Source organism: Suricata suricatta, chromosome 8, assembly GCF_006229205.1.
Source record: "Suricata suricatta isolate VVHF042 chromosome 8, meerkat_22Aug2017_6uvM2_HiC, whole genome shotgun sequence".
Lineage (NCBI taxonomy): Eukaryota > Metazoa > Chordata > Mammalia > Carnivora > Herpestidae > Suricata > Suricata suricatta.
Genome location: NC_043707.1, coordinates 101,927,118 through 101,938,596, shown reverse-complemented (window position 1 = coordinate 101,938,596; position 11,479 = coordinate 101,927,118).

Here is an 11,479-nt window from a genome sequence, read left to right as displayed (position 1 = left end):
GGCCTCGGTCTGCCCGCCCGCGCAGTGGGGCCACGGCCGCCGCCCGTCTGTGGCCGACTGGACCCTGGGGCTGGGCGGGGGGCGGCCTCGGAACGCGCCCCCGCCCTCAGTTCTCACAGGTGAGAGGCCCGGGCGCCCCAGGTCCGCTGGGCCCATGCCGTGTGACCTTGGGGTGCGCAGCCCCCAGGGGCAGGAGCTCGCGCCAGCCTGACACAGCCCCACCTACTTGTGGCCAGAAACTTCTTCAGCCCTAGGTCCACCTCCCCTCCCCCACAGCCCCCGGCTCGTTGCGGCCCCCACCTGAGCCCTTCGTCATCCTACTGCATTGGTGGGGGGCATTCACGCCACGGAACACGTGGCCTCCAGAATCAGGCGTGGGTTTTAGTACTCCCTTTTGCCAGATGCCTGTGTGTGAGGAGGACAAGACGACGGAGAGTAGCGTGGTTTAGCAGTCACCGCTAGTCAGTTCACACTCGCCTTCTCAAATAGTCCCCATAGCTGTCATTTGAGACACAAGCTAAGTTGAGGCAGAGTTTATGTGACTTGCTCAAGTTAATTCACCTAATAAATGGCAAGTTGTGATTGGATCCTGCCCCTCCTGACTCCAGGTTGGACAGTTTTGCCTTTTTACCCCTTGGTGTCCTCTCCTCTGGGTCCCCAACCCCTATATGGATCACCCATAACACTCCTCAAACACTGTGTGCTAGCCTTGAGGTATATGTCTAGGGACAGGTTGAAGCCCACCTGGCCTTCTGACAGAGCCACTGGCCCATGAAGAGTTAACCAGCCACCACGTCCAGGCCCCAGATGCTCTTAATCATGACTCATCAGAGCATGTGGCTGCCATTAGACCGGTCTCTTCACAAAGGCAGGGGACAGAAGGAGGAGGGACTCCAGGCCTCTGGATCAACCCTTCGCTCCAGGATGTCAGAAGAGGAAGCAGGAAGAGCCTATAGAAGCAGCCATGGTAGAAAGAGGGCTCAGACTAGGTCCTGGGAGAGCAAGGCAGATTGGGCCTTGTGGTGGAGGGGAGAGGTTTATTACTGTTAAATCTAGAGGGGCTGCCTGGAAAGGTCGTGAGTTCTTATCCTGCCCATATGTGAGCAGAGGCTAGATGTTCATTTGCAAGGAACATCCTACCTCTCTGATTCTCAGACGAGGCACAGAAAAGGCAATTAAATACAAGGAGCAGGCTATAATGACATCCATAGACTGGAGGGGTGGGGTGAGGGCTTCTTAGAGAATGTGGGCACAGAGTTGAGCCTTCAAGTTTATATTGTTTATACACAAGAAAGTCATGGAAAAGGTGTATCAGATGGGAGAACAGCATGGGTGAAAGCATGGAGGTGGGCAAAGGCACAAAGATGTCAGCTGGAGTTTGTGAAGCTTGTGAGAAGACCAGCAATGTGCATGAAGAGGAGACTTGGTGATGAGGCTGGGGCACCCTATCACATGCCATGTCCTTTCAAATCTCTGGGCATGTGTACGTGCTCTTCACTGCCTGGGACACACCTTCCTCCCTTGTCACTTATTATTCATTCATTTAATCAGGGTTCCATCCAGAAGCTTACAATTGGAAGCCTTCTTAAAAAAAAAAAAGAATACAGATTTACCAATATAAAACTGCCAGGGTCCTGCCAGAGCCCTGGAAAGGGGAGGGTTCTGAACCTTTGTGCTATATTAGCTACAGGTAAATCTGTATTGTATTTGATCAACATTTATTAAGGGCCTGACATACGTCAAAACTTCTACTGGCCCTGCAGGTTTCAGTTCAGGCACCACCTCCTCCAGAAAGCCCCCCCTCCCTAGCTGGGTCAGGGGCTTCCTGGGCACACACTGTCCCAACCCCCTCTGACCCACCCTCGTCACCCTGGGCTGATACACACACATCTGTGTGTGACTGGTGGAGTGAGGTTTGTATGTGACGGTCTCTGCCATCAGACTGGGAGCTTCTGGAAGGTCAGATCTGGTCAGACATCTCTGTATCAGTGTCTGATTAATCACCAAATACCAACACCAGGCCTAGAACTTTACCATTTCCCTCTGAGGTAATTACAATGATGACTGATGTTCACCAAAAGCTTACTACATGACACACATGTTAAGTGTATAACATGTATTATCTCATTTAATCTTCACTTTTAACTACCTCTCTGAGCCTCAGTTTCCTCATCAGTAAAATGGAAATACTGCCTGCTTCAAAGGGTGGTTGTGAGGATTAAGAAATCATGTATCTAAAACACCCAACATAGTGCGTGACGTGTAACAGAGCTACATGCCTTGCTCTGATGGTGGTGATGGTGAAGTGGATGCCATTATTCTCAACCTTTTTTAGATGAAAACTGAAGCTCAGCAAGATAAGCAGCTATGCTGCCTTTGGAACTGGACCTCTCCCCACACACAGCAGTGGCAGCTGATGCTCATGAGTCAGAGCAGCTGAGTGGCCCATCCCTCAGGAGGGCTCCACCCAGGCAGCTCCCAGCCTCCAGGAGCTTTGGCCCAGCCAGAATGCCGGGGAGCCTGGGAGTCACCATTTCTTCTGCCTCCCAACCCAGGTGACCTGCCCATCCCCACCTTGAGCTGATAGCCAAACTGTGGGGACCAGGAGAGTAACCTGAGTCCCGGGTCCCTTCCTTCCTTGCTAGGAGAGTTTCCTGGTGCTTTGTGTATTCGAGTCACCAAGCCTGCTTCATCTCTTATTTTCACCCCAACCCGCAAAAAAAAATCACTAGGCTCACCACAACTGACGGTGCTGAGAACCTCCAGGGACTACTTTTACCAGTACCATTTCTCAGCTTAAGAAGCCCCTTAATAAATATGTTTCATGAGACCTCCTCAGGATGCTCCAAAAAGCTCCAAAGTGGCTTTATCTCTCATCCCACAGATGAAAAAACTGAGGCTTGGACCAAGTGTGACTTGGAATCAGGTCTTGACTCCTTATCCTGTAGGAAAAGTATGTGGAAATGGGCGGGGGCATCACAGCAATAGGGCTCCAGCATAGTGCTTATTCACTAAGCATAAGTGAATAGTGATGCCATTGTTGTAGAAACAGCTTAAGTTGTGAGATTTGCGCTGCCTCTACCTCCCTGAGCCTCAGTCTTCCCATCTGTAGTCTTGAGATAACAGTGCCAGCCTTTCAGGGATGCTGTGAGGCTTACTGAGCATTCCTCAGGTTGACCCCTTGTCCCCTTCCTCTTCCACCCCCCCCTTCTCAGTCCCTTCCTCCAGGACTTTCCCTGGAATGAAGCATCTGCCCACTAGCTGTCTCTACCAGCCATTCAGATTGAAGAGCCGGCCGCCCTCCCCAACCCAGCGGGCTGGTGACTGTAAATCGGGTTTTCTTAAAGTGAATAGGCCCCACCCAGCAGATTACAGGCTTGGGCAGGTTAATAATTCACAATCAACAGGCCCTTCAAGAAATGGCCCTCAAACAGGGCTGTGACAGTCACAGTTCTGAAATATTCCTTGGCAGGGGCTCTTAGGGAGGACCTAGGCCTACGTATTGGGCCAGCCTCCTCCCTCTCCATGAACTCAGACTCCCACTAGCTGTGTAACCTTGGGCAAGTAATTACCCCACTCTGGCCCTTAGGCTCCTTTTCTCCCCCATATAAAGGGGAGAGAAGGACGATCAGGAGCGCAAACCCCTTCCTTGCTCTGATGATCTAAGCTCTTCCATCAAAGTCTGGTTTCTAGGGGTTGCTGACAATGGATATAAGGAAGGAGCCAGAGTCAGTCATGAGGGACCAAGAACAGTTTTGGTTTAGAAATTTAAAAAAAGAGGCAGAGTTCGAATGAGGTGTTTCAGGCATTGACTGGCATCCTGTTGGGGATTAGAAATTGGGCTGCAGAGCCAGGAAGATCTGGCTGGATTCCTGGCTCCACCACGTCCTAGCTGTGTAGTTCCAAGCAAAGGACTCTCTGAGCTTGAGGCAGGGTAGCACCCCAGCCCTGACACTCTGGATCAGTGATTCACCTCTGAGAGCAGGATGATGACGGCACCAACCTCATGGGCTGCTGCGAGGACTGAATGAGATAACACACATAAAACACTTGCAACAGGACCTTATTATTAGTCTTTGAGTTTTAGTTTCCTCCTCTATAAAAGAGGGATAAGAAGATTGCTGTGAACATGAAATGAGCAAATGGACCCAAAAGAACTTTGGAACCATCCAGAGAAGAGGGATTTCTTCTAAGATGTGCACATAGGCCTGGCCAGGACCACAAAGACATCCACTGGACACCTACAACATGCCTTCGTGGCAAATGTGCTAACTCAGACACTGCCAAAGGGAGTAGAAACTGGCACCATCTTTCATAAGGGCAACTGGAATTTTGGGATGAAAACCTTAGAAGATGGTGTGGTAACATCTAGGTAACAAAGGTGTCATTTTTGTTTGTTTGTTTAAAGTTTATTTATATTTTGAGAGAGAGAAAGTGTGTGAGTGTGCAGAAAGCTGGGGGGGGGGCAAAGTGAAGGAGAGAATCCCAAGCAGGCTCCCCACCCTGAGCACTCAGCCTGACTCGGGGCTAGATCCTACAAACCATGAGGTCATGCCCTGAGCCAAAATCAAAAGTCAGGTGTTCAGCCAAATGAGCCCCCCAGGTGCCCCAGACAACAAACGTGTCTTAAGAAATAGTCATGGACATAAAGATTTCTGGTACAAAGATGTTCGTTCATCATAGTGTTTTCTATTATAAGGACACAACTGGAAATAACCTAAATGCCCATCAATAAGGAATAAATTCAGTGAACTATAGTGAATTTGTAGGGTGAAATATTCTGCAGATATTTAAATTATGTTTATATAGAAAAATTTTTTTAAGTTTATTTACTTTTGAGCGAGAGAAGGAGGGAGGCAGGGAGAGAAAGAGCATGCACACATCGGGGAGGGGCAGAGAGAGAATCCCAAGTAGGCTCTGCCCTGCAGGGGTTCAAAGCCTGGAACCAGGAGATCATGACCTGAGCTGAAATCAAGAGTCAGAGGCCCAACTGACTGAGCGACCCAGGTGCCCCGTTTATAGAGACTTTCTTTGCCTGGATTGCTGCACTGTCTCCCAGGTAGTTTCTCTGCTCCTTCCCTGGTCCCCTTGTCTTCTCCACATAGCACCAGACCCATTTGATCTGATCATGACACTTATTTCCTCAAACCCCCGCACTGGCTCCCCATGGTGTTCAGTGCAAAAGCTAAAGTCTTCACATGGCCCTGAATGACCTGCACCCCCATACTTCTCTCTGACATCATCTCCCTTTATTCTCTCTACATATTCAGTCACTCTGGCCTTCTTGCTTTTTTCCAAATATGCCAGGCATGCTCTCACCTCAGGTCCTTTGCACTTGCTATTCCTCTGTTTTGAATGCCCTTCCTGCAGATATTCATATAATTACTCCCCCACCTGCTTTAGATCTCATCTCAAATGGCATCTTCGCCATGAGGCCTTCCCTGACCATTCTATTTAACAGGACCTTTGTCCTCAGGGTCCCTATTCCTTTACCCTGCATGATTTTTTCCATAACACTTGCTATCTGACATCCTGAATATTTTGCTTATTCATTTATTTTCTGTCTCTCTCCATTAAAGTCTACACTCCACAAGGGCAGGGGTGGTTTTTTTTTTTTTCAGTTTGATTCTCTAATATATTTCCAGTGCCCAGAACAGTGCCGGGCACACAATAGATGTTCAGTAATTATTGCATGAATAAGTTTTCTGGAAGGTGGGAAAATATTTAAAAAGCAGAATACAAAATTAGTACTAAAAAGAAAACCCCAATATGTATGCATTTGAGAAAGCACACACGGAGGCTCCATTTCCTCATCTGTTAAAACTGGAGACAACAAGACCTTTCTGGTTAGAGCTGAGGTGGATGGAAGGTGATGATGCATGTCAAATCGGGGCACAGCTAAGCACAGATCTCACTGTTAACAGATCACTGAGGCAGCAGGGTGGCAGGGGATGAGGCTGTTGTAGAGGTGGGGGCCTAGTTCAGGGGGTGCAGGGAAGAGAAGCTGGGGCTGGAGGGAGCAGCAGCAAGCAAAGGAGAAAGGGGAAGGCAGTGCTGTGCACTGAGCCTGTGGAATAGTCATCCTCTTTTTTTTTTAAGTTTATTTGTTTATTTTGAGAGAGCACGCATGAGCAGAGGAAGGGCAGAGAGAGGGAGGGAGAGAATCCCAAGCAGGCTCTGCGCTAACAGTGCAGGGCCTCATCTCACAACTGTGAGATCATGGCCTGAGCCAAAATCAAGAGTCGGACGCTTACCCAACTGAGCCTCCCCCAGGTGCCCTGAGAGGTCATCCCTCTTTGACTGGCCTGGCCTGTGCTCAGGGACAGTACTTGTGTGTGCCCTTCAGTCAGCTATGTATAAAGGAAGTATCCAACCATCCATCTACTTGGAAAGACAGCAGAGTTACCTTCAATCTGAGACTTAGATACTCTTTCTGGAGGAGGGTGATGAATTCTTGCAGGGGTGGGTCTTGCCAGGGCAGACTCAGTGAGAGAGTAAATTTTTTTTAATGTTTCTTTATTATTGAGACAGAAACAGAGCATGAGTAGGGGAGAGGCAGAGAGAGAAGGAGACACAGAATCCGAAACAGGCTCCAGACTCTGAGCTGTCAGCACAGAGCCTGATGCAGGGCTCGAACCCACAAACTGAGAGATCATGACCTGAGCTGAAGTCGGACACTTAACTGAGCCACCCAGAGCGTCCCTCTCAGAGGGAGTATGAGGGGCACCTGAGGCTGTGGGAGGGACTAAGCAGGGACAAACTTCATTGCATGGGGAGAAAAGGGAGTCAAGATGTATGGAGCATCTGGCTTAGGGTCACCTGGATGGGGCACCTGATGTCCCACTCACTGTCATAAGTCCTAATATAATTGTCCTGCTGGGGGACATTGGACAAACTGAGCCACTTAGTAGGGTGGGGGAAATATTTTACCCAAAAGCAATAGATTTCTCTCTGCTGTTCATCTGAAAAGGGCTGATCTTGGGAAAGGAAAGGAAGGACTGGGAACCTTGGCTTAAGAGAGAGATTTCCTCCTCTCTCCTGGGAAGGAAGATGTGGGAAGACATATACTGGACATCCCCGAAGTGGAAATTCTATGGTTAGGCTCCTAAAAGGATGGTTGAGGGGCTTGGTGAGGGGCCACAGAATCATAAAAATCCTCTGTTTCTCATTCCCTGAAATGGTTTACTTGTTTGTTTCATTTTTTTGAGAGAGAGAGACAGAGAGAGCAAGTCAGCACATGAGTCAGGGAGAGGCAGAGGGAGACGGACAGATTGTGAATCTTAAGCAGGTTGTACACCCAGTGGAGAGCCTGATGCAGGGCTTGATCTCACGAACCGTGAAATCATACCTGAGCCAAAATCAAGAGTTGGTCACTTAACCGAATAAGCCATCCTGCCCCCCCCCCCCGCCAAAGTGATTTGAAAAGTTACAGCCTAATGTATACAATGGAATACTATTTGGCAATGAGAAAGAATAAAATCCTGCCATTTGAAGCAACATGGATGGAACTGGAGGGTATTATGCTAAGTGAAAGAAGTCAGAGAAAGATAGATAACATATGTTTTCACTCCTATGTGGAACCTGAGAAACTTAACAGACTATAGGAGAAGGGAAGGGGGAAAATAGTTACAAACAGAGGGAGGGAGGCAAACCATAACAGACTCTTAAATACAGAGAACTGAGGGTTGATGGGGGTTAAGGGGGGAGAGGGGAAAATAGGTGATGGGCGTTGAGGAGGGCCCTTGTTGGGATGAGCACTGGGTGTTGTATGTAAGCAATGAACCACGGGAATCTACTCCCAAAACCAAGAGCACACTGTATACACTGTATGTTAGCCAACTTGACAGAGTTCTTAGTGCTTTACATAAATTACATATATTTTTTTAATTAAAAAAAAAAAAGTTACGGCCTGGTTTTAGATCAAGCTGGAGAGGAATCAGGAAGGTGTGCCCCACCCTTGGGATGGGTGATCCAGTGAAAAGCCTCAGGGACCATTGCCCTGTAAGACCTCCCACCCCTTCTGGACCAGTGTGGTGGTGGTAGTCAGGCTGAGAATGGGGCTGGGGTTGGCAAAGTCACAACTGCAGGAAAGTGGTGGGTGGCACAGGCCCCCAGAGGGTGCTACGAGGGACTAGTTCCCAGCTCTTAGGCTGTCAACAACAGCTGGAAGACTCTCAGAGGGCTGGGCAGGGGTGCTCTAGGAAAATCATATTTTAGTTACTTCATGAAGCTATGACTTGATTTTAAAGGCCCGCTCACTGGCCACATTTACCTTACAACACTGAGCCCCCTATAACACTTGTTTTTAGGGAACTGCTTCTCCTTCCCTCCTTTGCAGCCCCATTGGCTGAATGGTAGGTGCCTCTTATTTGACTCTATCTCTCAGGGGACAGTGATTGGTTGAAGGAAGGGCCAAATAGAATATTTCTCTGAGCTTTTTCAAACTAGACTGATGGAGAAGCCCCTTCTAGCCTGGGGTACTAGTGACAATATCAGTAACACTCCTTGGTTACTTACACTGCCTATGTGTTAGGCACTGTTCTCAGTGCTTTACATAAATTAATTCATGCAATCCTCACAACCACCTGTGAGGCAAGTCCTAACATTACCCTCTTTGTACAGATGAGGAAGATGAAATACAGAGAAGTTAAATAACCTGTCCCAAGTCACACTGCCAGAAAGTCCCAGAGTCAGGATCCAAAATCAGCCTGTGTGGCTCCAGGGTGCCTTTCACTGCTTTGTCTTACTGTCCCAGAAGTTGAGCTTGGAAGCTGCTGGCAGCCATGCCTTGCACAGAATGGAGAAGGAGAAGTAGGTGAGGATTATGAGAAAATGGAGCTGACCGCAGAGAGAAACTGAATCGAGAAGTAGAAATTTTCAGGGGAAGGACAAGCAACTCAAATCACAGATCTGAAGATAAATCAGGAATTGGCACACTGGCAGAGTGAACACTGCAACCTACATATTTTCGAGTGATCTCAAGACAGGACCAAAAATGTCCCAAGTCAGAATCCTTGATAAAAACAGTCAGAGGTTACTTGGAGGTTTCCCATGGTATCCTCACCAGAGATTGAGGGTTTGAGGGCTCATACCCTCTCATACTCCTTTCGGCTGCCCTTGACAACAGAAGGCAGGTCAGAACTCTGGGACCAGAAATTTCAATACGGTAGAACCCTGCCTGGAGTTTTAAATCCTGAGTCTCACAGTTCACAATGTGTTAACTCGCAGAATCTGAGAATCATAGAGGTGAATGCTCAGCACTGGTCTCGAGTCCAAATCATGTCCTAAGGGAGAGGGACCCCAAAACCACTCCAAGATTCCAGGCACCAAATTCGAAACTGCCTGCCTGGAGGCATCTGAGAGCTCCTGGAGCTCCAGGCTCAAACTGACAGCAGGCATTCTGTTGACAGCAGCCCCAGGAGGCTCTAGCCTCTTGGGCTGGGCCCTATCATTCTCAGAGAGGCCCCTCCCTCCCACAGCATCCCTGCTACTTAATCACTCGGTCAAAAGCAATCTGCCTGCTACACTTTCCCCTTGGCTCGTGGGGCTGCCCCCTACAGGCGCAGGCATGAGTGTGGCGGGTTACTGGTTAGGCTAAGAAGGGGCCCTGCTTGTGCCAGTGGGTGGTGGTCCCCACTGTAATGATGTATTGGCATCATTTCTCTTTCCTAACACTTCCTAGCTACTCAATCCTGGTGCCTGGAATCCTACCATTGGCTCCTAACCTTTCAGAATCCCTTCTGTTCAATTGGAATATCCCAATTACCTCATACCATGGCTAAGAAGAAAGTGAATACACATTTACCAAACACCTACTATACCCCAGTCTGTCAGGTCCTTTACCAATGGAACTTTAGTTGGTCTTCCCACCACTCAGTGCGTAGCTATTATTTTATAGATGAGTAAACTTAAGTAGGCATAGACCAAGTAATTGAATCAAGGCCACAGAGCTAGTAAGTAAGTGGCAGCCTAGAGGCTGGGCACCCTTCAAGCTCTTCACCCTTTGGCCAGGCTGTGGGAGACCAGACAGCATGGTGGGTGAGGGGTGAGGGTAGGGAAGTCACAGCTGGGAAAATGGAAACCTGGGTTTGTGCCTCAGGTATGAGACTTTGTGGGGATGACTGGGAGTATTCTCTGGGTATTTCTGTCTAGCAAATTCCACCTGAAGTGTAAAGGCACATGTGTTCAGGCCTTCCCATATACTCCCTCACCCAGGCCCAAGGAGGGAGGCAGAGGTCTCTACTTGGCCAGTCTCCCTTCTCCCTCCCATCATTAGTGATTCTGAGTCTTACCTCCCAACCTGTCTATTCACCACTTAGCAGTTCTTTCTCCTTAGCTTCTTCCCCCTAACCACCCCACATTCTCCTAATCCACACCCCACCCACATCCATCCTGGATCATCATGCCAGTCTCCCCTCTGGACTCCCTACCTCCCTCCACACTGTGACATCAGCAACATGCACACATTTGAAACTCAGAAGGTTCCTGGTGCCTACAGGACAGAGCAGAACCAAGTTCTCACAGGCAGGGCAAGCTTTGGGCAAGAAATTCATCTGGACATAGCCATTCCTCCCTGCCCCAACCAGGAGATCTCACCCTCCTCGGAAATTATTCCCCCATATCCTCATCAAAACCGAAGCATACTCCAAGCCCCTGTCCTCTTTCCATGTGTAGTGGGGAGACAGGAACAGGTGACCCTCACTCAGCGTTGAAATGGTCTGTCCCTCAGAAAATCCTTTTTCCCTAGGGTAACAGGGTTACCTTTTTTTTTTTAAGTTTATTTATTTATTTTGAGAGAGAGAGAGAGGAGGCGGAGGCGGGGAGGGGGGCGGGGGGAGTCCCAAGCAGGTTCTGCACTGTCAGCATGGAGCAGGGTCATCTTTAAATATATAAATCCTCTCCATGATGCCCTCTAGTGGCTTCCCAACACACAATGAAATCCAAACTCCTTGACCTATTCTGTGGCAGCCTGCCTCCTGGATCCCATCAGATACTGATCCTCAAGGACCCTTTTCTTCTCCTCGGACACAATTCACGCTTTGATATGAGCTGCCATCACTGCTGGGAATGCTCCGGGAATGATATATTTTATTGTCCATCACATGGCCCTATTTTTAAGCTTTATACAACACTGTTTATTTGCTTAGTTGTTTAGTCTGTCTTTTCCACTAGAACATGGTCTCCTGAGAGTGGGGAGTTGTGTCTCTGTAGTAATGCCATATCCACAGTACCTAGTACAATGCCCAGAGTGCGGTACATGCTCAAAGTTGTTTGTTAAAAGACCGAACGAAAATTATGAAAAGGAAGAAGCTGAGAGCCCCTGAGTCTGACTCAAAGGTGGGGTCAGAAGGGCTCTCTAAAAGAGGTCACCTAAAGTTGAGTCTTCAGGGGGTGAATATCAGGAGCGGAGGATGGTATTCCAAGCAGAGGCAACCCGGAGCAGCCTGGAACAGTGCAGTCAGTGCTGCTGGAGCAGAGT